Below are 26,961 nucleotides of genomic sequence, written 5' to 3' on the forward strand. Positions count from 1 at the left end.
GCCCAGGTGGCGAGGCGCTGTATCTTGTTTGAGCGCCTCCCGCGAGAGAAGGACCCAGGGCAGGCGGGGTCGCTTAATTAACACAAAAGAACTGCGCGCGGCATTCTTTTCAGAGTCCAGCGGCCCGTGCAGCACGCTCCGTGCCCGTGTGAGGAAAAGGCAACGTCGAGATGAAACGGAGCCCTTGATTCTGCCTGCTCCCTCAGCTGAGAGGACGGAAAATTAAAATAAAAAGGAAGCCAGCGAAAAAAGAGGCGGCCCGCTGAAAGGCCGCGCCATTGCAACAGTGTTCTTCCTCCGCCCTCTGCTGGCAATACGATAAGGATTTAAATTTAATTTAGATTAGGCGGCTTGCGCGTGGCAGGCGGACGTGACAGTTTCCTTAGCCGTTGCGACTTGTGCTTAACTCGTCGCGTGCACTCCTTTTATGTCGCGCTACTCTTTTAAGAAACTCTGACGCGTAAATAGTCCGTACTGAGACGTACGTTACACGTATACCTGCCAGAGTCGTGAGAAGATGCTAAGTACAGTTTAAAACTGTTCAACAACTGGTCTCTCTAATAACTGGATAGAAATATAATGTGTTGGGAAATGGCGCAGCGACAATGCACAGTTATGAAAAAATGTGTAACCTATTACTACCTTTACGACGTTTCTCATCGAATAATATACGTTATCTCGCATTTCTAGCTCCTCCTCTCACAGAAATAATGATAAAAATTCAGAAATTCAGGATCGCCACCAGCCCAAGCTCTTCCTAACCATTTAGAAAAAACTTAGCTGGAAAATTATTACTTTAATTACTTTAATCATTCAATTACAAGTATGCAAATTTCTTTAAGCAGCCAGATAAATAGCACTCCATGTCGTGCATGAAGCAACTTGATTAATTCAGGATTGGAAATCGGAGTAAGTGGGTAAGATCAACACCACAGAACTTATCTTTCACGTAGATTATTTATTGTATCTAAGTGTTTGGTTGCACATCCTAACTACACGTAACTGATGCCTGACTAGTAATATTTAAGTAAGAATTACGTGAGAATGTAACAGAGCACAATTTAATTACAGCAAGAAGAAACACAGAAAACGGGGATGGGAGACAATGATACTATCATCTCCTTTGCATTCATACCATAAAAATATCTCAGTGAGGTTCGCATTACGATTCTACGCATGCACTAATCTGAACAGAGGTTTATCCAATGCACGGGGTTGTGCGATAATTATTCAACATACTAACTGCGTTTGCTGCTTTGGACGGCCGAACTAGAGCACGTGGTGCATTCCGAATCAAATTGTTGTGCTGCTGTGTAGAAAGAACAGATATTCTTGCAGAAATTATAGCCCAGTAAACAAGCAAACTGTTGGAATAAAGCCTATTGCGGTGCCGTGGTGAACCAGAAGGGTCATTGATTACCAAACACGTGGCACAAAATCGACACGCAAAGAGAGAAGCAACTTCCACAAAATATAAGATTATAAATCATACTCGCTTCGACACAGTATTACACCCACGCATTGTCGAAGTGATCCTAACCAGCTTTTCCTAATCAGACTTACCGTTTGAAATTCTACTTCATCGTGTTCAAAATGAACAAAGTAAGTTCCACACTTTTAACTCAAACATCCAAAACTCGCCTATTTAAAGCAATAAAATTATGGCACATTGGGAAAAATAACTCGCTGAACACGCTTCAGTTAAGCTGAATTTCTTAAGAATTTTAACCGTTAAACATAACGAAGTCCTAACTCAACCTACTTCCTATCACCTGAAACCCCATTAAGAGCTACGATCCGTACTCACCAAGCGTTCACCGAAGAGTGCCCCTTTCTCTTTCGAGATTACCTAGCTCCCCGTGCAGCGAAAGCCACCAGAGGTGTAGCCCTGCGTCACCAACCTCACACACAAAAACAGCCTTCGACTAAGATGGGTAAACCCCTCTATTTAGGTATTGGAAACTTAAGTTGGTCATCCTGTGCTCTCCTTCGAACAAGAAGCATCATCGTCTGCTCCAAGCTATTCAGTAGGCCTTATTTGAGTGCTCAGTTTTTCTGGAAGAGCTCATGAATTCAGCTAAAATCAGGTAGTAAAGTTGAAACGTCCCCTTAGAAAAATTATACATGACTGTGTTTAAACTAACACACAATATTTTTAGCGCAACGCAATCTGACTTTCAATAATTCCTACAAAAGAATGGCCCTGACTAACATTAACCAATACCTTTCACGAATCACTTATTTCACAAAATCTTCGTTACTCGAACTACTGCAATACAGCGAGCGCCACTACTGCCAGCTAAATAAAAGATTCAAACTACTGAAGGCACTAACTACTGACAGGCATAGTTAGCAAATGAAAGATTTTGATAGAGAACAAACAATGTATTTACCTTAATAGCGTTCAAAAGTGATGATATATGTAGCAGTTCATGGCATCCATTCTTACAAATGTATTGTTTCTGATGGACACACGTCCAGATCATCCGCTCTCAAAACTCCGCCATCTCTCTCCCAACATCCACCGCTGCTGGCGGCTCATCTCCAACTGCGCAACGCTACGCGCTGTTACCAGCCAACTGCCCAACAACGCGACCCAGCCACAGACTGCACACAGCACAGCCAGTGATTTTCATACAGAGCGCTACGTGGCGTTACCAATATAAAAACCTAAACATCCTACTTACAAAGTGAATAAGTTGTGACGAATTCGACAATTGTTTTATGAAACGACTTCACAGAGACGTTTCAAATGTAAGGCGAGAGCAGAGCACTTACCTGACTACACAAAAGATTCGCTGACGCACTATCCTTGTAGGAATGTTGATATGTGAAATTTATCTTAATAAAAATAATAGTTTTCAAACAGCTGCATCAAGTAAAGTAATTCGCTAAAAAAGCCTAATAGCAACTTCGTAGTCGGTTGAACCGAAGGCACGGTTCTAAACAATTGGTATTGAATTTCTAGTCCCTGCTTCATCCGTAATACGAGGGCTGGGCAAAAATATGTGAACACCGCGAGAAATGCGTGCTTGAAAATGGCTACAGATTGCGCTGTTGTATTTGACCACGAGCGACAATTAGACAGTTGGCACAATACGCTGCGTATCGGTCACGGTCAGAGCAGTGTTCTATGTAGTTGGTGTGTATTATGTCAGAAATAAGTGAATTCGAACATCTGCAAAGTATTGGTGGTCGTATGGTGAGTGCTTACGTAACCGAAGTAGCCGAAGTGTTTGGTGTTTCAAAAGGCATCGATCGAAGTTTTACACTACATACGGAGGAAGCAGAGAAACATTATAGGCTAAGTCACAATGAGAACGAAAGTGCGTGTTGAGTGATTGTGACAGACGGTCGTCATTCACAACCGCAAAAGTCGCTGCAGAAATGAATGTCGCACTCGCGATTACTATCAGGAACAAAAGAACGCAAAGGGACCCAATTAAGCAGGAAACCGTGGAGCTAGCTGGAATTACAAAAACCACTCATCGATGATGGAAATGTTCGTAACGGGAAAATGTGGTGGCGAATCCATGAAACCTGGCCTATGGAACAATGGAAGAAAGTCATTTGGTAAAAAAAAAAAAAAAAATGGCTCTGAGAGCACTATGGGACTTAACATCTTAGGTCACCAGTCCCCTAGAACTTAGAACTACTTAAACCTAACTAACCTAAGACCATCACACACATCCATGCCCGAGGCAGGATTCGAACCTGCTACCATAGCAGTCCCGCGGTTTCGGACTGCAGCGCCTAGAACCGCAAGACCACCGCGGCCGGCAGTCATTTGGTAGGATGAGGCTGGTCTCACACTGTTACCAACTTCTGGCCGGTGAAACACGGCGTGGGTTCGGTAGTGATTTGGACCGACACAGTGGTATTCCATGGGTTTCACGGTTACTCTGCAAGGTTGCATTAGTACTAAGGATTATGTGAGCATTTGGCTGATCAGGCCCGTTCCACGGTGGTGATGCAGTGTTCCAAGATGACACGATCCCCGTTCACGTAGTTCGCATCGTCCAGGACTAGTTTTGTGATTGCTAGGATCTCTCCCTGCCCACTACAGTCACCAGTCCTCAATATTACTGAGCCCTTGTGGTCTACTTTGGAGGGAAGAATGCGTGATCGCTATCCATCTCCATCCACTATTTTGCAGGAAGAAAGGTATAAAACTCCCCTGAAAATCATATAAGACCTGTATTTATCCTTCCGAGACGCGTGGAAGATGTTTTGAGTGGCACCGGTTTTCCCACACCGTATTAGGCATGGGAATACGTTTTGTTGTTGGTGTTTTCATATTTTTGTCCCTTGTATGTGACGTTTGTAACATTATAAACAGGTCCGAAAGTTTCAGGGTCAAAATCAGTCAGATGGTAGAGAATCCCAAATCGGTAGTTTCCAGATAAGGGGGTAGCGATCTAACGTCAACAATCGATGTGAGCTCACCGTTCAACATATTACTCAACGCATCAGAAGAAAACACTCTAGCTGTAGGTGATGTAGAACTGGTAGCAGACGGTCATGTGGTCGTCCAACGATGACGTAAAGCCATCGACACACGGACCATGCTGTCGAACGTTAACGCTGAGCGTGCCAAGTTCAACGTGCTGCAGAACGCTCAGGAACGGTGCGACTTGTGCATGCGGTACGTGGGCCCCAACGTGGTATACGCGATCGCAACGCACTCCAGCGGCAGTTTGAGGGATCTTTCTAGTTCGTAAATCACACTGTTTGCTCAACCGGCGATCGTAAAATTTCCATGTTAGCTCTATTAAAACGCACATTTCCTCCATCGTTCACGAAAAGGAAATTACCATGTCCAATCAATAAGGACACAGGCTTATAAAAGTTCCATTGCAAACAGTGCGGTACAAGTTTGGAATAATTCTCCGCATGAGATAAACATTATTTCATCACCCCACATTTTAGTAAAACCACGATGTCAGCCTTACTTGATCACTGTTCCTACCCAGTAGACTAATCTCTGCAACATGTGAATTACGAAGCATAAAAGAAAGAGGAGCAAAATGTCTTTATACAAGTAGCGCAAGCTGTTCTGTATATTAAGCCAATCAAACAAAGTCACCCCTCAAAAAAAAGATGAACTTATATTTACATAACATCATATATTATAGCATATACTTACATTAAACTAACAATATAGTATGAGAACCTAATAAAAAGGCGAATGGTAAGAAAAAAATTTGTAAGTGTTAAGACGCGAACCACCGCCTCAACAAAAACTCATTTTAGGACAGACACCACTCATTACAGTAAACCAACAACATGCTCCTTGTACTTAATCATATTGTCTTACCCCTTCCTAAAAACGTTAATCGCAGATAATTACTAACTGAAACATAATTTAACAAATTGTACCAAGAATAATGCTCGTTTTGGGTGGATCTTCAGTGTGTCGCTGCCTTCAAATAACCTACTCTCATAATACGCAAGTTACAACAATTCTTTTGCCACGAATATGATGCTTCTCATTATTTTATTGGAACGAATCACACAACTAACAACGGGTTTTCCAGTGGCTCTCAATTTGCTGGTGCTCAGAAACGGCATATATACATATAGGCTTGAAATGAATGCCAATAACTCTGTGCTGAAGGGAGGCGGCTTGTGTGTGACGTAGGTGGCGTCGTGTCATCTCATTGCCAAAGGTCAGACGCACGGTCAGAATATCTGACATGCCAGATATTGCTCTGCACGTTTGGAAAGACTCCCGAACGTGCTATTCCAGGCTATGACGTCAGAAACTCGGCACGCTCAACGCTCGGATGCACGGTCCGTGTGCCGACGGCTTAAGTCATGGCAGTGCAGTGGTGTGTATGTGCAGTCGGTTGTATGGCATTAGAGTAGGACAGGACGACGGAGAGGCGTGAAAAAATGGCAGAAAGGACCCATCGTGTGTAGACGTATCCGTGACTAAAACATGAGAAGTTGCCCGCTTTTCGTTAGTGTATTGAAGTGGACTGTGCAAAGTGTCTACAAGGAATGGCATGTTACACGCAGCTACGTAGCACGACGTAACAACGGCGATTGTAATAAGATCCAAAAGGACCGGAGATGTCGCGCATTGACAATTACAATCGGTTTTAAACCAGACAGCATTTACATCTGTTAGTGAATGCAGGTCCATCTCAACCAGTTTCCTAGCGACCGCTGCGAAGAGATGGATGCAGTGGGCATTTGGAGTGGGGTACCCCACAAAAGACCATTCACCACAACAGTACATAGAGCTGCACGCTTTCAATGGGGCAAATGGCACACTACCTGGGCTGTAGATGAGTGGAAACGTGTAGGGTGCTGCGAAGAGTCGCGATTTGGCCTCTTTTGAAACGATCCAAGGCGTTGAGTGCACCGATGGACCAATCAGGCATTTAACCTGCAGTGCTTGTAGGGCGGGAAGAGGCTCTGCGATGTTTAAGGATGTATTTACTCCGTGGCTTGGACCCACCAATTCAAGCTACCGTGGACGTGAACTGCTAACTTTATTTCAACATTCTTGGTAACCAAATGTTGCCGTTATGGTTATAATTAAATTTTCCTTATTTAACACTTCATTACACGGAAAATAATAACCTTACGAGTACCGGACTTGGTAGCAGTAATGCCAAGGACATGAGGAAGAGAGATCAAGCAGAACCAATTCAACTGAAACACTTTTAATGTGCTGCTACGGTAAATCATACTATTACATACCGGTACCATTACTGCTACAAAAGGGACTCAGTATGGCGCCCAGCAGTGTCCAGAAGAGTCAAAAGCGCAGGATTGCATTGTGCACAGCAGAACAAAGCATGTCCGTAGGTATGCTGGCTACCGCTCTTGATATGCTGCGCTTCAGATCAGCACATGTGTGGAAGTTTCCCTGGTAAAACCCTGTCCTTCAGGTAGCCCAAACCAGAAATCACAGGGAGTGAAATGAGGTGATCGTGCCAACCAAGCATTTGAAAACGATCGACCGGTAATTTGACCGTTTCCAAATGTTTTTCCGTGATACAGGTGAATTTCACGAGCGAACTGCGGTGGGGCCCCGTCTTGCATGAAAACTGTTGAGTTCAATGCGTCTCTCTCCTGTAGGGCGGGTATGACATGTTGGCGAAACATATCGCAATAATGCTGGCCAGTTGCACTGCGCGACTTTGGGCCTTGAGCGCCGACCTGTTCAAAAAAGAATGGGCCAATGATGAACTTAGCCGTGAAGCCACACTGTACGGTGACACGTTCACCAAACAAAGAAACTTACACAGCGACTTGAGTTGAACAGTCCCACACTCGGCAATTCTGAGTGTTGACCTCACCCGTCAGACAAAAATGAACTTCGTCCGTCCATAGGATGGTCAATTGCTAGCCCTCGTCAACTCCAATCCTTGCGAGAAAGTAGAGAGCGAAATCAACACTTCGTTGTACGTCCTGTGGTGCAAGCTGCTGTACAATATGGATCCTACATGGATACCATTCGAGAATGGTTCGAAGTACCTTCGGCACAGTGCACCACGGGATGTTCAACTGCCCGACACAGCACGATCGGGAATTGCGCGCAGCGTTGCCCGCATAGCAACAGTAATTTCATCAACCACCTCTTCCTTTTGTCCAAGCTCATGTTGACACGTCAACAAATGCACTGCGACTGGTGAGGTGTGTGAGACTATGAATCGCGATGCCTGATCACGGCACTGGTGGCCATAGTTGCAACTGGACGGTGGCGCTGTGACGCATGGAAATCATGCACCGCATACTCTGGACATTAAAGCTACCAAGTTTGCTACTCGTAATTTTTGTGCTATAACGTGTTAAATAGCGAAAGTTTAATTATAACCACCCGGTATATCTTCATGACGAGTATTCTGTGGATCCTGGCAATTAGGTAGCTCTGCGGAATCTAATCTTTAATGAGTAGCTTCAGCTGTATGTGGCGCACGGGAATTTGTGGACTCACTTCCTCGCCGAGTGGAGCCAGCGTCAAGGCTAAACGTGTAACCTGCCCGGATAGCCTCGCGCTTTAGCACGTCACTTCCGGGATTCGGTGCGGCACGCCTGACCAGGATCAAGCCCCCTCCCCCCCCCCCCCCCCCCCCTCTGTCGGATTAACGACAAGGGCCAGTGTGTCTGTGTGGTTTTTTTGACTATTTGAATACCGAGCTGCTACCATGTCCTACCTGAATCACACGATTCGCAAACATGGGATAAACTTTTCACTAACAGATGGGGTACATAAATCCCTTTTGGCGGATGGAGGGAGGGGGAGGGGACGCAAAGGCCATACGGCCATACTCTACCACCAACATTGGCAAATTCCAATTAACATGCTGCCCCCATGCAGATAAGTAATACATCCAGAAAAAGAGGAAAATATTAGTCTGATGCCTCTTGTGCGTAACTAACTGTTTGTTCGTAGAGCTTACGACGTCTTCACTAAGCAATGCGTGTAACACACATGTTTTGAAACCGCTTATGTTTAATAATAAAACTGGACTTGCTGACGTGAGAATGCAATCCACAATCGTCTGTGATGAGTTAACTAGCAGCAGCTGATGTGTAGAAGTAAGCAACAGAGATCATTGCTCTAGAAATCATTAATTATTTGTGTTACTTAGAGAAGTTTTCCCAAGCACGATCAGATGGCAAGCTCACTTCGAGATGCAAAAAATATAACTGCACCCCAACCACCGACATTCACGGAAGACATTATGGTGAAGGAGGAGGTGCACTACCGGATAGTACCGTTGGTCCACCGCAGCTATCTACATTAATGGACACTGCCGTAGAAATCGAGCAAGATGACAACTTGATATTAGCAGTAAGAATGTAGAAGTCAGAGAGTCCATGGATACGGTTTCACCAGAAGTTGCATCTCAGAAGCTCTCAAAGCAACCTGGTAAGAACCGATACCATTGTCACGAAACCTTTAAAACAGTGGACAGACACGAGGCAGCTTTACACCAAGTAGGGATTTAGTTCCAGCTACAGCTGCGAACGAAACCTAACTACAATAAAAGATAGACAGCAATACAGATGTGTGGGGTGGTTCCATACCAAGCGGTCTAGTTTCAGAGATGTTTTCTATTCGACTGTCTCGAATTTTGTTCGTATTTTATAAACAGGTCTGGTAAAGTATCAAAGAAAGCTAAATAAATTTGTAATCCAGCAAATTGCAATACTTTCTGGTAGAAGCCTCTCGTATGAAGGGCGACAAAGTGTCACAGCGACATTTCAGAAGTATTGGTCAAACATTTAGTGCTGTAATTCTGTGTAATGTGTTGGGAAAAAACTGTAAAGCTTGCCAAGACAGTTGAAAAGTCAACATTGTGCGAATTGTGTACGTTATTTGATTGGCTATTTTGCTCCAAGTAGCACACAAAGTCTTCACTAAATATTTTCGTGATGAAGGCTTAAGTGGCTTCATCTCGTCAAGAAGTTTGTTCATCAAGCTCCCATTGTGTGACTTTGCTGCCTAGTAGCTTCTTCATCAACTCTGAATGTTTTAGCAGATTTGGGTCAGTAGTTTTTGAGGTGGATGAGACTGAAGGAGAGTGAATAATTTTTTTGTAAAAATAAGTGACTTTTAAACCCTTGTGTCATAAAAGCGAGGCCTGATCCATACTTGAATGAATGAGATTTTCACTCTGCATTGCAGTGTGCGCCGATATGAAACTTCCTGGCAGATTAAAACTGTGCGTCGGACCTTTGCCTTTCGCGGGCAAGTGCACTACCATTTACAGCACTTGCCCGCAAAAGGCAAGTCTCAGTCCGGCATACAGTTTTAATCTGCCAGGAAGTTTCTTGATCCATTCTTGCCTTGATTACAGTTTGAAAGAGCATAATTTTATGCACAGAATAGGAAATTTTCAATATTCCTGTTTTCCTTAAAGGTAAACTTTCTCACGCAGATTTCTTCTTCTTCTTCTTCTTCTTCTTCTTCTTCTGCGGCTCTACAACTCATGAGGAGTCTCGGCCTCTTCAGTATCTCCTTCCATTTATCACAGCTTGTTGCTAGCATTTTCCAATTCCTGTAGCCCATATTCCGAAGCTTTCTATGACTCCGTTGTCCCATCTACACTGAAGCGCCAAACAAACTGGTATAGGCATGGGTAGTCAAATATAGTGATATATAAACAGGCACAATACCGCGCTACAATCGGCGACGCCTATATAAGACAACAAGTGTTTGGCGCAATTGTTAGATCGGTTACTGCTGCTACAATAGCAGGTTATCAAATTTTAAGTGAGTTTGAACGTGATGTTATAGTCGGCGCACGTGCGATGGGACACAGCATCTCCGAGTTGGCGATGAAGTGGGAATTTTCCCGTATGACAATTTCGCAAGCGTACCATGAATATCAGGAATCTGGTACAAAATCAAATCTCCGATATCGCAGCGGCGGAAAAAAGATCCTGCAAGAACGGGACCAACGACAACTGAAGAAAATCGTTCAACGTGACAGAAGTGCAACCCTTTCTCAGACTGTTGCAGATTTCAATGCTGGGCCATTAACAAGTGCCAGCGTGCGAACCAATCAACGAAACATCATCGACATGAGCTTCGGAGCCGAAGGCTCCCTCGTGTTCCCTTGACGACTGCGCGACGCAAAGCTTTACGCGTCGCCGGGGCCCGTCAACACCGACATTGTACTGTTGATGACTGGATACATGTTGCCTGCTCCCCCCCCCCCCCCCCCCCCCATCTGGGTCCATCTCCTCCTTCCCATCTCCTCCTTCTCTTTCTGTCCATCTTCTCCTCCCCCTCCTCTGTGCACTTTATCACTATTCCATCATCCCCAAAGGAAGTTGCTGGTTCAAGAACCACACAGTATTCTTCCTAGATCAATAGGTAAGTAATGTGTAACTGAACTGTGTCTCGTAAAATGATATCTTATTTTGGAAGTACATTCAATGATATATGTGAATATTGGCTGATAAATATGCTGCAGATAGCGTTAGTAGTAAAGCAATAGTAAATTAAAAGACAGTTTTACTTCATGTACTGCGAAAATGTTGTACACAATAAATTTTTTCCTTTCCTCCTCCTATGGGGGTTGTCAGCGAGAAAAAAACTCGTAAAGGTTTCAAATTATTGGGTTGGTGGATAAGTGAGTACCGTTTTTATATAAGTTTAATAAACAGAACAGATACACATAATAGAGACTTTAGTCATCAATAATACTGGGTGATGAAAAAGTCAGTATAAATTTGAAAACTGAATAAATCACGGAATAATGTCGATAGAGAGATAAAAATTGACGCACGTGCTTGGAATGACATGGGGTTTTATTAGAACCAAAAAAAAAACGAAGTTCACAAAAAGTCCGACGGATGGCGCTGGACAGCAAAACGTCAGTGACTGCGCATGGCAATCGTCATGCTTGGCCTCCCAGGTCCCCAGACCTCAGTCCGTGCGATTATTGATTTCGGGGTTACCTGAAGTCGCAAGTGTATCGTGATCGACCGACATCTCTAGGGATGCTGAAAGACAACATCCGACGCCAATGCCTCACCATAGCTCCGGACATGCTTCTACAGTGCTGTTCACAACATTATTCCTCGACTACAGTTATTGTTGAGGAATGATGGTAGACATATTGAGCATTTTCTGTAAAGAACACCATATTTGCTTTGTCTTACTTTGTTATGCTCATTATTGCTATTCTGATCAGATGAAGCGCCATCTGTCGGACATTTTATGAACTTTTGTATTTTTTGGTTCTAATAAAACCCCATGTCATTCCGAGCATGTGTGTCAGTTTGTACGTCTCTGTCTACATTATTTCGTGATTTATTCAGTTTTCAAATTTATACTGACTTTTTGATCAACCGGTATATTCACTTCACTATTTACAACAGTCTTCTCTATTCCATGACAGTAGAAATCACTCATTTTGAGACGAAGAACTTGTCGAGCCATGTTTGCAGAGCATTTTCATCCGAAAAGGATGTTGCTTGAGACGTGTTCGACAGAGAGCGGAAAAGTTGAAAATCTAAGGGCCCAAGATCAGGTGGATAATGTGGGTGCGGAAAGACGTCCCTATCCGTCTCCTGTGTAGTGTTTTTTGTCAGTCTAGCAGAATGGGCATAATCGTGAAGTAGCGTCACTTCACGCAGTCTTCCTATTCGTTATTCTTGGACTGCGTATGCAATACGTCTCAGTTGTTAAAAATAAAAACCTCGGTAAAGCATCAGACCACCGCTGTTCCACTAGATGCATAATAATATCTTTTGTGGATGCGCCCATTTGATTCTACGGGAAGTTGCTGCTTTGTTTGGGCTCAGTCACTCCTTTCTTTCTCTTGTGTCGTCACCAGTAACGATACACGATAGGAATGGACGGTGTTGTTTTAGCTAATTGATGACGAGCAATCAGAGATGCACATGTGACACCCGCTGATTTTTGCGGTTTTGGCTTACAGCATGCAGTACCGATACAGCAGATTTTCGAACCTTCCGTATTGCATGGAAATATCACACGATGGTGGAAAGGTCACAGTTCATCACATTTGACAGTTCTTGAGAACACTGACATGGATAATCGTGAATTGAGGCGGACGATCTTCGTCAAACGCTCAAGGTCTTCCTGAACGTGGAGACCCACTAATATCAAAGGGTCCTTCTTAATACAAGGGCAACTGCCTTGCCGCAGTGGATACACCGGTTCCCGTGGGATCACCGAAGTTACGCGCTGTCGGGTGTGGTCGGCACTTGGATGGGTGACCGTCCAGGCCGCCATGCGCTGTTGCCATTTTTCGGGGTGCACTCAGCCTCGTGATGCCAATTGAGGAGCTAATCGACCGAATAGTAGCGGCTTCGGTCAAGAATACCATCATAATGACCGGGAGAGCGGTGTGCTGACCCCACGCCCCTCCTATGCGCATCCTCCACTCAGGATGACACGGCGGTCGGATGGTCCCGTTAGGCCACTCGTGGCCTTAAGACGGAGTACTTCTTAAAACGGGTAAACCATTTTCTTGCCGTGCGTCTGTCCAACGACATTATCCCCACCCAGCGCGCAAATGTTTCTGGGTGCCTCAGCTGCTGTCACGCCTCTACTGAACGCAGGCAGAATAATAGGCCGGAAATGTTCCGATTTCTACACTAGGCACTCCATTTTCTAGTGTCCACAGTTACACTCTCTATCTCCAAATGACAATCTACAGGGTGTTACAAAAAGGCACGGCCAAACTTTCAGGAAACATTCCTCACACAGAAATAAAGAAAATATGTTATGTGGACATGTGCCCGGAAACACTTAATTTCCACATTAGAGCTCATTTTAGTTTCGTCCACCTACGCACAATGGAGTACGTTATCATGATGTCATACAGGATACTCTACCTGTGCTGCTAGAACGTGTGCCTTTGCAAGTACGACAACATGTGGTTCATGCATGATGGAGCTACTGTACATTTCAGTCGAAGTGTTCGTACGCTTCTCAACAACAGATTCGGTGACCGATGGATTGGTAGAGGCGGACCAATTCCATGGCCTCCACGCTCTCCTGACCTCAACCCTCTTGACTTTCATTTATGGGGGCATTTGAAAGCTCTTGTCTACGCAACCCCGGTGCCAAATGTAGAGACTCTTCGTGCTCGTATTGTGAACGGCTGTGATACAATACGCCATTCTCCAGAGCTGCATCAGCACATCAGGGATTCCATGCGACGGAGGGTGGATGCATGTATCCTCGCTAACTGAGGACATTTTGAACATTTCCTGTAACTCAATGTTTGAAGTCACGCTGGTACGTTCTGCTGCTATGTGTTTCCATTCCATGATTAATGTGATTTGAAGAGAAGTAATAAAATAAGCTCTAACATGGAAAGTAAGCGTTTCCGGACACATGTCCACATAACATATTTTCTTTCTTTGTGCGTGAGGAATGTTTCCTGAAAGTTTGGCTGTACCTTTTTGTAACATGCTGTATAAACTCACATAGCAACAGTGAACTACAAATTAAAATCAGAACTATTTTGTTAAAACGAAATAGATGAAAAAGAATTATGAAATTTTGACTCATGATATCCTTGGCTTAATACTTCTTCGCGTAGCCCTTTTCGCTGCAGCACACCTCGATGGCATGGAATCCACGAGCATGGCCGACCTTGTGAGAGGAATCTTCTTTAATCGCTCACACGGATTGTGTATGATCCGGGATGACCGGGACATCCGGGAGAAACTTCGGAATTTTTTATCCGGGAGCATTTTTTTTAATTACGGAAATTTTGCATTGTTTTAGTTTTCAGTTGAATTGTTCTAATTTTGGCTGGTAAAAACTGTTATTCTAACAAAGAATTCGGCTTTGTCCCGCTATTGCAGAATAATACTGCAGCAAGAAAACATAAACGAGAGAATAACATCAAAATAAAAATTTAGTTGCAAAGACAATGCGCCATTTACAACAAAACACTGGGCACACAAGTGTCTGGCGAATGCGAAACGTGTCACGGCCTTTAGGACGAAGACTGTCAGTATTTCCTATTTCGTATCGGATGCTTTTGATTAGCGTGACGTAACAACTGTTTACATTTCTAATAGGTCGCGGGAAAATATTACGATTGGTGGTTTGAGAAGAGTTCCCTTCAAAGTAAATTTCCTTTTACGCAATATATATTATGTTACTTAACACTTTTCAGGTCCAGAAGACCAGTCATCTATGCCGTTATGTAAAACTTACCTGCGTTTTTGTGTTTGACATACGACGGCTATTCGGAAAATAAGGAACGATAGGTCGCGAAATAGAAACCACAGTGAAAATCAAAACTGTCTTTTTTGCAACAGTTAGCTAAAACTTCCAGCTACTTATCTCCATAGTCCCGATCCGAGTTAGAAGTTTGTCGTAGCGTTTTGCCAACCTTCCAATACCTTCGTTAGAGAAGGCAGCCGCCAATGCTTTCCGCCAATTCTCTACGCTGGCCTATAGCTCGTTGTCTGTGCCAAAATGTTGTCTTCATAGCCAGCTGTACTTGTGAGCAGAGATGAAACTCAGAGGGAGACAATTAAGGGTTGTATAATGTGCAATCAAGCATTTCCAATTGAAAACGTTGCAGGAGCATTTTCATTGCCCCTACAGAATGCGGCTGAGAATTGTCTTGAAGAATAAACGCACGACAGTTATGTAATGTTGGCTGCATAGCTTCAGGCGAAATTTCTCACCACGCCCTCGCACTTGGCGGGAGACACTATTGTTCTAGGTATCTTTATGAGCTCCGTGTGTGCTCAGAACTAAAAAGAACGACGTAACGCGATCGACGGGCATACTAGAGACACTGTCCAACACACCTGTGCAAAACTTCATCGGATTTTCACTGTGGTTTCCATTTCGCGACCGATCGTTCCTTACTTTCCGAATGACCCTCGTATCTTAAACAGTAATGTACTACAATAATCCAGCTCCGAGGTTACTTTTTCATATTTAGTTTAGTTCTTTTATAGATTACAAATTACGCAATAACAATGGCGAACAGAATAATTATCCTTAAAAAAATAAAAAGATAAAAAATGTACGACCTAAATTCTTCAGGAATTTCACACATAACTGGCTTTTCTATGGAAAAATCGAAGTGCTCGTCAGTGCATTTATTCAGTAGGGGAACTTTCATAACGTTCGTTGCACAGCGGTGACATATTTGTATTTGTCACAAATATTCAGCTGCTGCAATTTAAGTTGCGCTCTTACGATCCTGTCTATCCACACCCTCAGAAAAAACAGCAAAAACTTTTAACGGCCAGTGAAAGCTATTGGCTGACTACAACACAAATCCTATACTCTGAATATCTTATGTCATCGGCTGGTGAATTCCTTAACACGAGCTATGATTGACTGACAAATGAGCATCGCAATCTCAATTTCAGTGCTTCGAAAGCTACCTTGCTGTCATTGGTGGAATTTCTGTCAAAGAAGGGAAGGCAGAAAGGTGGAAGGAGTATATAGAAGGTTTATACAAGGGTGATGTACTTGAGGACAATATTATGGAAATGGAAGAGGATGTAGATGAAGACGAAATGGGAGATACGATACTGCGTGAAGAGTTTGACAGAGCACTGAAAGACCTGAGTCGAAACAAGGCCCCCGGAGTAGACAACATTCCATTAGAACTACTGACGGCCTTGGGAGAGCCAGTCATGACAAAACTCTACCAGCTGGTGAGCAAGATGTATGAGACAGGCGAAATACCTTCAGACTTCAAGAAGAATATAATAATTCCAATCCCAAAGAAAGCAGGTGCTGACAGATGGGAAAATTACCGAACTATCAGTTTAATAAGTCACAGCTGCAAAATACTAACGCGAATTCTTTACAGACGAATGGAAAAACTGGTAGATGCGGACCTCGGGGAGGATCAGTTTGGATGCCGTCGAAATGTTGGAACACGTGAGGCAATACTGACCTTACGACTTATCTTAGAAGAAAGATTAAGGAAAGGCAAACGTACGTTTCTAGCATTTGTAGACTTAGAGAAAGCTTTTGACAATGTTGACTGGAATACTCTTTTTCAAATTCTAAAGGTGGCAGGGGTAAAATACAGGGAGCGAAAGGCTATTTACAATTTGTACAGAAACCAGATGGAAGTCATAAAAGTCGAGGGGCATGAAAGGGAAGCAGTGGTTGGGAAGGGAGTGAGACAGGGTTGTAGCCTCTCCCCGATGTTATTCAATCTGTATATTGAGCAAGCAGTAAAGGAAACAAAAGAAAAATTTGGAGTAGGTATTAAAATTCATGGAGACGAAGTAAAAACTTTGAGGTTCGCCGATGACATTGTAATTCTGTCAGAGACGGCAAAGGACTTGGAAGAGCAGTTGAACGGAATGGACAGTGTCTTGAAAGGAGGATATAAGATGAACATCAACAAAAGTAAAACGAGGATAATGGAATGTAGTCAAATTAAATCGAGTGCTGCTGAGGGAATTAGATTAGGAAATGAGACACTGAAAGTAGTAAAGGAGTTTTGCTATTTAGGAAGTAAAATAACTGATGATGGTCGAAGTAGAGAGGATATAAAATGTAGACTGGCAATGGCAAGGAAAGCGTTTCTGAAGAAGAGAAATTTGTTAACATCGAATATAGATTTATGTATCAGGAAGTCGTTTCTGAAAGCATTTGTTTGGAGTGTAGCCATGTATGGAAGTGAAACATGGACGATTACTAGTTTGGACAAGAAGAGAATAGAAGCTTTCGAAATGTGGTGCTACAGAAGAATACTGAAGATAAGGTGGATAGATCACGTAACTAATGAGGAGGTATTGAATAGGATTGGGGAGAAGAGAAGTTTGTGGCACAACTTGACTAGAAGAAGGGATCGGTTGGTAGGACATGTTTTGAGGCATCAAGGGATCACAAATTTAGCGTTGGAGGGCAGCGTGGAGGGTAAAAATCGTAGAGGGAGACCGAGAGATGAGTACACTAAGCAGATTCAAAAGGATGTAGGTTGCAGTAGGTACTGGGAGATGAAGCAGCTTGCACAGGATAGAGTAGCATGGAGAGCTGCATCAAACCAGTCCCAGGACTGAAGACAACAACAACAACATTTATCTAACACGAAAATATGTAGTGCACATGTTGTCACGCATCAAAGATCTTTCCAAAATCCGTTGTTTATTGCTGGGACGTTCTACGCGGGTATATAATTTGCAAGTTTTATATCTCCAAGGGAAAGTATGTAGTCACTTACCACGAAAAAAGTGTATTTTCACCACGGAAAGAGCGTATTTTCACCTGGGAAAAAATGTATTTTTGACCGGAAAAGCTGGATTTTTTCTTGTCTCTGTGTACAACAATTCTTTGTTGGTGCTGTTTTGTTGACTTGCCTCAAAGATGATTCATGGGGTTTAACTCCGGACTTCGGCTTGGCCGTTCGAATATCTTGACTTTGTGCTGCTCCTGAACTGTCTTCACACGGCCAAGAGTTCGCTTCGGATCGTTGTCATGCCGGAATTGTGAATTACAAGGCATATTTCGTCTTCCGTGAGGTAGCATATAGTCTTCTAATATTTCATCACACTTCAGGTTATACCTTGTCCGATGAATGTTGGCAAGAGGTTCAAAAATGGTTCAAATGGCTCTGAGCACTATGGGACTTAACATCTATGGTCATCAGTCCCCTAGAACTTAGAACTACTTAAACCTAACTAACCTAAGGACAACACACAACACCCAGCCATCACGAGGCAGAGAAAATTCCTAACCCCGCCGGGAATCGAACCCGGGAACCCGGGCGCGGGAAGCGAGAACGCTACCGCACGACCACGAGATGCGGGCTGCCAAGATGTCTTATACCATTTTTTGTGAAACACCCTCACACCGTGGTGTTTCCTGCTCCTTGCTTCATGGTTAGTACTTGGCGAACGTATTGTATCCTGTCTGAGGAGAACTTGCTTTCATTACTCCATAGAATTTTGACCAGTCTTCAGTGGTACTTCTTAGCAAACTGTAGTCTAACCTTCCTAGTTTTTGCACTTATCGTGTGTTTTCGAGAATGTCACCTGGAATTCATTGCCTGTAGCTGCTCAGTGACGTTTAACTGTCGAAACATGGAGCTTCACCCTGTGTTTTACCTGTAGATCATCACGTATTTCAGACCATCTATTGCTTTCGGGTGATCCTATCTTCTTTTTGTGTCGTTTTTCTGGGCCGACCACATCGTGCATTGTTCTCCATCGTTCCCCTTTTTTTCTGAAGCCGGTTCTAGACAATCAAGCCAAACACTTTCCTAACGAAGGACTGAGTTTGGCCTTGAGTCAGTGCTGTTAAGACAGCTTGTCTGACATCTACTGAATATTCTTTAATTTAGGGCAGTGCTATATGTAAATAAAAATATTAAAAGTAGGTTTGCAGTATGTATTTGGATTTGTTGCAGTCCTGCCATTCTACAAAATACTTATGAACCCGTTGGGAACCCTGTTGACAGCTAAAGTTCACCATTTCTGCTCTCAGCAATCAGCGTACAGTACTGAACCGTGGCGAGGTCAAGCAGTGTTCCGTCTCAACAACTGGTTTGTTTTGATTCCGTAACTTTTCTATAAAAGTAAAACATGAAAAATAGTAAAAGAGATATCATGTTTAGACTACAATCCACAGATATTATAAAAATAGGTTTATGTATGCACTCGTACGTATGTATATATGTTCCAGATTTCCTCCTAAACCACTCGACCGATTTCAGCCAAACTTGGTACACATATCATTTACTGCTGGTAAGAATCGCTGCAAGGGGTAAGAACAGTCTACCTGTCAATGCACAGTACGAAACCGTGGAAAGGTCAAGCACCTTCCGTCTCAACAACTCGTTTGTTTTGATTCCGTAACTGTGGGCGAATAAGCAGGGTAGCTCGCGGCCCGCAAATACCCTCAATTTAGTCAAATGTTCAAATGTGTGTGAAATCTTAAGGGACTTAACTGCTAAGGTCATCAATCCCGAAGCTTACACACTACTTAACCTAAATTATCCTAAGGACAAACACACACACCCATGCCCGAGGGAGGACTCGAACCACCGCCGGGACTAGCCGCACAGTCCATGACTGCAGCGCCTTAGACCGCCTTAATTTAGTCCTCTAGTATTTGAGAATCAGAGCGCTTAGTGATTTGCAACAAACTTTACACATAATTTGAAACCTTTTCGAAACTACTGCTCACTGACAACCCCAACATGATCATTAAGAAGAAAAGCTTATCGCTTCCTACATTTTCGCTGTTCGTGCGGTGAAACTCTCGCACTAGGCATGACGTTTTAATTTATTGTTTCTGTATTAAAAACTATATTCGCGACACATTTTGCAGGCAGTATTCACATATACCACTGAATGTACCTGCAAACTTGTATCATTGTACGACAAATAGTCCAGGAGATATGATAAACACTGAGCTGCGTGAAAGCGAAAGTGCAAGGCGGAATTGTGTAGAGTTACAGGTGAATTATGTGTACAGATATGTGTGAACTGTATAAAATTTAAGTGAAGTGTATGTGGCATGTGCGCATACAGGCAAAGGCATGGGTAAAAAGCTCCTCCTACTGAACACGGTACACATAGCTGCTTACTATATGAGAATTAATACTGTGGTGCTAAGAACTAGCGAAATTCTGTTGGCGCACAGGTGATATCATTGACAGAGAAGCGGGTAGGAGGAGACGGGCAGACAAACAGGGGAAGGATGTGGTGGACTCAGATACGGAGAGGAGGAGGAGGTGGATAGAGGAAGGAAAGAAGAGGAGACGGACAGAGAGAGGGGGGAGGACGAGATGGACAGAGAAAGCTGGTCGGAGGAGATGGACAGAGAAAGGGGTCGGTAGGAGATACAGTAACAAATGATTGGAATAAACACATACCCAAGCGACGCCAAGTACTAAGCTAACTGGCACATAAAAACTGTTTAACCCCCACAAAATCGTTATTAAGCGCAGCTTGTCAACATCCAAAGGCTGATCGGAACGTGACTGTTGGCATGTAAAACAATTAGAGATTAATCAGTAATGCTCATGTTTGCCCGCGACCACAGTAGTTTTGCCATTTGTATCTAACAGGTGTCGTACGAGGAAACACTCACAATTTTGAGAAACAAACATAAACAACTAACGTTATGATAAATTTACAAGAAGATTACGGATATCGTGATCAGTACCATGAAAATGTGTACTAAATCCTACAGATCGCATTGTCTCCGTCACCTGACGTTGTCACGTCCTACTAGTAAACTACTTTCGGTTGCCAAAGTGCGTTCAGTCGGCTTACAAACTTTGCTGTGAATTATTAGCTGAACGCGTGCAAATGTTAATCGCGTAAATTAAAACTAATTTCTGTCCGTGTTTAAAGTTATCACTGACATTTTTGTTGATTAATTATTAATGTTTAATGCTTTTTTTGATCAAGGAAACCTGCCTGATTTTATATGTTCTGCTTTGTACCTCATAGTTTTACATACCTCAGAATAAGGACATACAGTCCAAGCGTGACCAATTTCAACACATCACTATCTGTCACATTATTATTAAATTCTATGGCTTAAAAGATGCTGTCATATTTACCGAAATTAATTTTATGAAATATAATGCCTGACATTACCGAGATCTCGAGAAGTCAAAGTAGATCATACTAGTATTAGGGTGAGGGGAGGCTAAAACGGCAGTCCGGCCACCCAGATTTACGTTTTCCATAATTCCCATAAATCATTTACGGTGAGAGCCGTAATGGGACTAATTTCCTTCGACAATCCGAGCTTGTGCACTATCTGTAATGACATAGTCCTCCACGAGAAGTTACACAATAATTTTTCTTCTTCCCACATCCCTATTCGTATGAGGTTTATGGGATATGGCCCTTGGCCTGTTTACAAGTGCATCATATCTGTAATAGGGTCAACGCTATGCGTACGGTCTGCTGTTAATACTAGAGAAATTGCTATACATGTGTGTTCCAGCGCCCCTGTGGTTTCCATCAGTTTGACATTCTCCGATCTCCAGATTCGACGGCGTTTGTTGTCAGGTATGAGGACTTCTGTGATCTCATGTGCCCGATCGTGTTGGTCACACCCCCATCCCGTATGATGCATTCCAAAAGTCACCAGCAAGCCCACAATAATTCACAAGAGAAATTTCTGTATTTTCTGTGTCTGCTTCTGAAAGAGATAAAAATTAGTGTCTTGACATATAACTGATTCCACAAGTTACTTGCGACCGTAGCGGAAGCCGCCTGACGGAAGTTTGTGTGGTGGCGCTCGACGCGAACGTATCTGGTTTAAACCCCGGTACTGTGCGAGGTGGAACTATGATAATACACAGTCACGCTAAACAGTTTTTATAAAGTATAACACAAACCGCCATACGCTGGGTTTAAAGAAATGTGTCACATGTTATTGCAGGGGACAGTACCAGTCAAAACTAGAAAATAAGTTCTGTAAACGTACACTATCTGATCAGAAGTATCCAAACGCTCATATTTAATGCGAAGTTAACCACTAGGTGTCAAGAGATGCACCCGCCTTTGTTAAAGGTGACGGGGAGTATTCTGCTGTCAGAAAAGCAGTAACAGCACAATGGGTCGGTCAGGATAGCTTAGAGACTTTCCACGTGGACTAGTCGTCAAATAATAGATCCATCAGGGACATTTAAACACTTCTAAAACTGCTCTATTCGAATATTGGTAATGTGATTGTGAAGCGGAAACGCAAAGAAACAACTACAGCTAAACGAAGTCCAGGCAAACCTGAGGTACTGATGGACAGGGATTGGAAAGCATTGCAGCGGGTGGTCGTAAAATATCTCATGAAATCGGTACTGGTGACCATTATGGAGGGTGGTTGTAAAAAGTCGCATGAAATCAGTGGAAGGAATCTCTGCTGTGCTCCAAAGTACTACCAGTCCAGCTAACGAGATGACTAAGTGTAGGGAATCAAAAGGAATGGGGTCCAATGGACGAGCAGCACCTCATAAGCCACACATATCTGTAGTCGATATTAAGCAACGCTTGAGGTGGTGCAAAGAGCGATTTCACTGGAGAGTGGATGCCTGGAAACGAGTGATTTGGGGTGATGTATTACGCTACTCCCTGTGACAGCAGATGGAAGTGTTTGAGTTTGATAAACGCCAGTAGTCGGGGTCTGCCATTCAAAAGTGAATTGCGGAGGAGATGATGCTAGGGTATGGGGGTGCTTTCCGTGGTTGGGATGTGGTGCACTTATTTATGCTTAAGAAAACGCTATATGTCAACGATATGGACGTATTTTGTAGCATTCTGTACTGTGTACAGTATAGGAACAGAGTGGATACGATGATTTTATCTTGATGAAAGTGTACAATAATATTATCTTGGAACTCTTCCATTTGGTCCGTGTTTGCATAGAAAAACAGTAATATCACAAACTGAGTCCGCCTTGATGCAAAACACCGTGTTATTTGTTTATTTCTTTATTATCTCAAACTAGTTTCGGCGACAAATATCACCATCGTCTCAGTGGGGTTTTTTAAATCTAAAACATGCGGAAAATGGTATGGTTGTACAAACACAGTAAAAAATCATTACATTTTTACAAATCGTCTTTTAAAATATAGTTTTATATTGATACATTCATACTACCTTATTTATGGTATGCTACAGCATGTTTTAAGCTATTATTCGCACTGTTTGTGACATTTTTCTGTGCTCTTTTTTCTGTTGCCGTCTTTTTACTGAGCGAACATCATGTCATCTGCAACCATGTGAGCGGCTGTTAGTAAACAAACACTCATAGGTGAACTGCGTATGTCAGCATTATATACTTGGGGTTATGATAGTGTTGTGGAAAACTGCCAGCTAAATACACACCAAAATAATTGTTTGTACAAGCATACCATTTTCTGCAAGTTTTAGATTAAAAAAAACCCACTGACGATGGTGATATTTGTCGCCGAAACTAGTTTGGGATAATAAAGAAATAAACAAATAACACGGTATTTTGCATCAAGACGGACTCAATTTGTGATATTAGTGTTTTTTATGAAAGTGTACCTTGATATAAAACAGCATCTGTAAGGCGATGGTTTGTGGACAGTAACATTCCTGAAACCGTCTAGCCTGTCCAGAGTCCCGACCTGTACCCAGTGGAACATCTTTGGGATGAGTTTGAACGTCGACCTCAGCGTCCATCACTTCCTTCTCTGGTATCGGCCCTTGAGGAAGATTGGGCTGTCATCCTGCCACAGACGTACAGACACCTCATTCCAAATGTCGCCAGCAGAGTTCAAGTCGTCATAACTACGAAGAGTGGACATACGTCATACTAAAACACACTAATAGATGTCCGGATACTTTTGATCAGAAAGAAATACTTATTGAGATTTGGGCCATTCAATCTTTTGTTGAGAGCGGTCCATGCTCACGGATGACTTCCTAGTGGTATTCACCGCTCATTTCTTATTGGTTACGTTACTCTCCCACTTTGTGTAAATTCTGTCACATCCTGCCTCATCAATTACTGGTGTGTGCGAGCCGTCAGATCACCAGACCATCGTGCCAGATTACAGGATTCTACGATGGAGCGCTGAATATCCGTAGTTCACAGCTTGCGTTACATTCACAAATGCGACTGGATTCACAGAGAGAGGGATAGTAGCATAAGACAGTAAGAAATGAGCAATGAATTTCAACTAAAGACAGTTTACACCAGTGAGAACTGCCGAAGATATAAGTAACAGAAAATAGTGAATCTATCGCCAGCACAAAGTCCGGAGAGAATGGAATAAAGCGCAGGTGACTCCTGTATACAAGAAGGGTAAAAGAACGGCCCCAAGAAATTACAGACCAGACCAGTAACCCTGACATCGGTTTTCTGTAGAACTATGAACATATTTTCAGTTCGAACGTAATAAATTTCCTTTAGACGGATTAGCTTCTGTATACAAATCACCACAGATTTAGAAAGCATCACTCATGAGAAACTCAGCTAGCCCCTTTCTTACATGGTATACTGCGAACCATGGATGAAGGGCAGTTAAAAAACTAATAACTAAACTCCTCCCGAACAGGCCATGAAGGCCCAACGGAACCGATCGGCCGCCGTGTCACCCTCAGACAATAGGCGTCACTGGATGCGGATATGGAGGAGCCGGCCGTATGTCAGTTTCCGAGACTGGAGCCGCTACTTCCTAATCAAGTAGCTCCGCAGTTTGCCTCACAAGGGCTGAGTGCATCCCGCTTGCGAACAGCGCTCGGTAGACCGGATGGTCGCCCATCCAAGTACTAGACCAGCCCGACAGCGCTTAACTTCGGTGATCTGACGGGAACCGGTGTTACCACTGCGGCAAGAGATTTCCGAAAAACGTTTGACGCGGTGCCCCACTGCAGACTCTTAACGAAGGTAGGAGCATGCGGAATAGGGTGTCACATATGGAATGACTCGCAGGCTTAGTAAGTAATAGAACGCAGGTCGTTGTCCTCGACGGCGACTGTTCATCAGAGACAAGGGTATCGGCAAGAATTCCCCAGGAAAGTATGATGGAATTGCTCTTATTCTCTACATGCATAAATGATCTGACAGATAGGGTGAGCAGCAATCAGCGGTTGATTACTGATATCGCTGTCGTGTATGGGAAGGTGTCGCCGTTGAGTGACTTCACGACGACTTAGGCAAACTGTCTAGTGGCTGTGATGAATGGCAACTTGCTTTAAATGTAGTAAAACAGGAAGATAATGCAGATGAGTAGAAGAAATTATCCCATAATGTTGTAATACAGCATGAGGTGTGCGCTGCTTAACACATTAACATTAATTAAATGTCTAGGCGTGACGTTGCAAAGCCATATGAAATACAACGAGCAAACAATGAAGGTAGTAGGGAAGACGAATGGCGCACTTCGATTTATTGAAAAGCCTTAGGAAAGTGTGGTTCATCTGAAAAAGAGCACTGCTGCGACCCATTCTTGAGTAATGATAGTATAGTTGGGCCTCCCACCAGGTCTAATCCAAGGAAAACATCGAAGCACTTCAGAGGCGGGTTGCTGGATTTCTTACTGGTAGGTTCAATCAGCACCTGAGTATTACGAAAATGCTCCGTGAACTAACTGGGAATTCTTGGACGGAAGACGACGTTCTTTTCGCGAAACGATGTTGAGGAAATTTAAATTTAGAGAACCGGCATTTGAAGTTAACTGTAGAATGATTCCACTGCCGCCAACATACCGGGTGATCAAAAAGTCAGTATTAATTTGAAAACTAAATAAATCACGGAATAATGTAGATAGAGAGGTACAAATTGACACACATGCTTGGAATGACATGGGGTATTATTAGAACCAAAAAAATGCAAAAGTTCAAAAACTGTCCGACAGATGGCGCTTCATCTGATCAGAGTAGCAATAATTAGCATAACAAAGTAAGACAAATCAAAGATCATGTTCTTTACAGGAAATGCTCAATATGTCCTCCATCGTTCTTCAACAATAGCTGTAGTCGAGGAATAATGTTGTGAATAGCACTGTAAAGCATGTCCGGAGTTATGGTGAGGCATTGGCGTCGGATGTTGTCTTTCAGCATCCTTAGAGATGTCGGTCGATCACGACACACTTGCGACTTCAGGTAACTTCAAAGCCAGTAAATACACACTGAGGCAAAGCATGACGAAAGTGGCGGCTGAGCACACGATCATCACCAAATGACGCGCGCAAGAGATCTTTCACGCGTGTAGCAATATGGGGTGGAACGCCATCCTGCATAAACATCGTACGTTCCAGCAGGTGTTTATCAGCCAGGCTGGGGATGATGCGATTCTGTAACATGTCGGCATACCTCTCGCCCTTACAAAACCAGAACCACGCATTTTCTCGAAGAAAAAAGGCGCCTTAATTGTAGATGTGGTAAGTCCAACCCATTAGTGACTTCCTCGTCGTGCAATGGAGTTTGCACGACAGTTCTAGGATTTTCGGTAGCCAAATTCTACAGTTGTGCGCGTTGACAGACGCTCGGAGCGTGAAATGAGCTTCGTCGGTCCACAACACGTTACTCAACCAATCGTCATCTTCCGCCATCTTTTGCAACGCCCACACCGCAAATGCCTTCCGCTTCACTAAATCGCCAGCTAACAGTTCATGATGCCGATGAATTTTGTACGGATAGCATCGGAGGGTACGCCTAAGTGCCAACCAAACAGTAGTGTTTGGAATGCCGGTGCGACGTGCGACTGCACGAGCGCTGACTTCGCCGTGCTACAGTCTCCATTTCTTCCTGAACTGTCTCAGCAGCATGACGCCTTGTGCTCGGTCGGCCGCTACGAGGTCTATCGTCTAAACAACCCGTGGCTTCGAACTTCGAAATCATTCTCGCCACAGCTGCATTTGTCAACGCACCTTTACCCGTTCGAATCCTCTTGCTATGGCGATAGGATCGTAACGCTGAACCAGCACATTCCCCATCCTGATAATACAGCTTCACTAAAAGCGCCTTTTCAGGTAACGTCAACATGCAGCGACTGTTGGCGCATCTGATTTTCTCTGT

General features: G+C 43.4%; 1 protein-coding gene across 11 annotated transcripts in view; it reads left to right on the top strand.

Annotated features, from left to right (window-relative positions):
- LOC126284740 (uncharacterized) overlaps positions 1 to 26,961 on the top strand; it is a 624,884-nt gene that overhangs the window by 300,730 nt on the left and 297,193 nt on the right. For 4 of the 11 annotated variants that reach the window (XR_007551545.1, XR_007551536.1, XR_007551543.1 and 1 more), the window contains one exon: positions 18,935 to 18,993. The exons of the other annotated variants lie outside the window; for them this stretch is intronic. The gene's annotated coding sequence lies outside the window, so the exon portion shown is untranslated. The remainder of the gene's footprint in view (positions 1 to 18,934; positions 18,994 to 26,961) is intronic. 11 annotated transcript variants of the gene reach the window in all.

Source organism: Schistocerca gregaria, chromosome 8 (genome assembly GCF_023897955.1).
Source record: "Schistocerca gregaria isolate iqSchGreg1 chromosome 8, iqSchGreg1.2, whole genome shotgun sequence".
Classification (NCBI taxonomy): domain Eukaryota; kingdom Metazoa; phylum Arthropoda; class Insecta; order Orthoptera; family Acrididae; genus Schistocerca; species Schistocerca gregaria.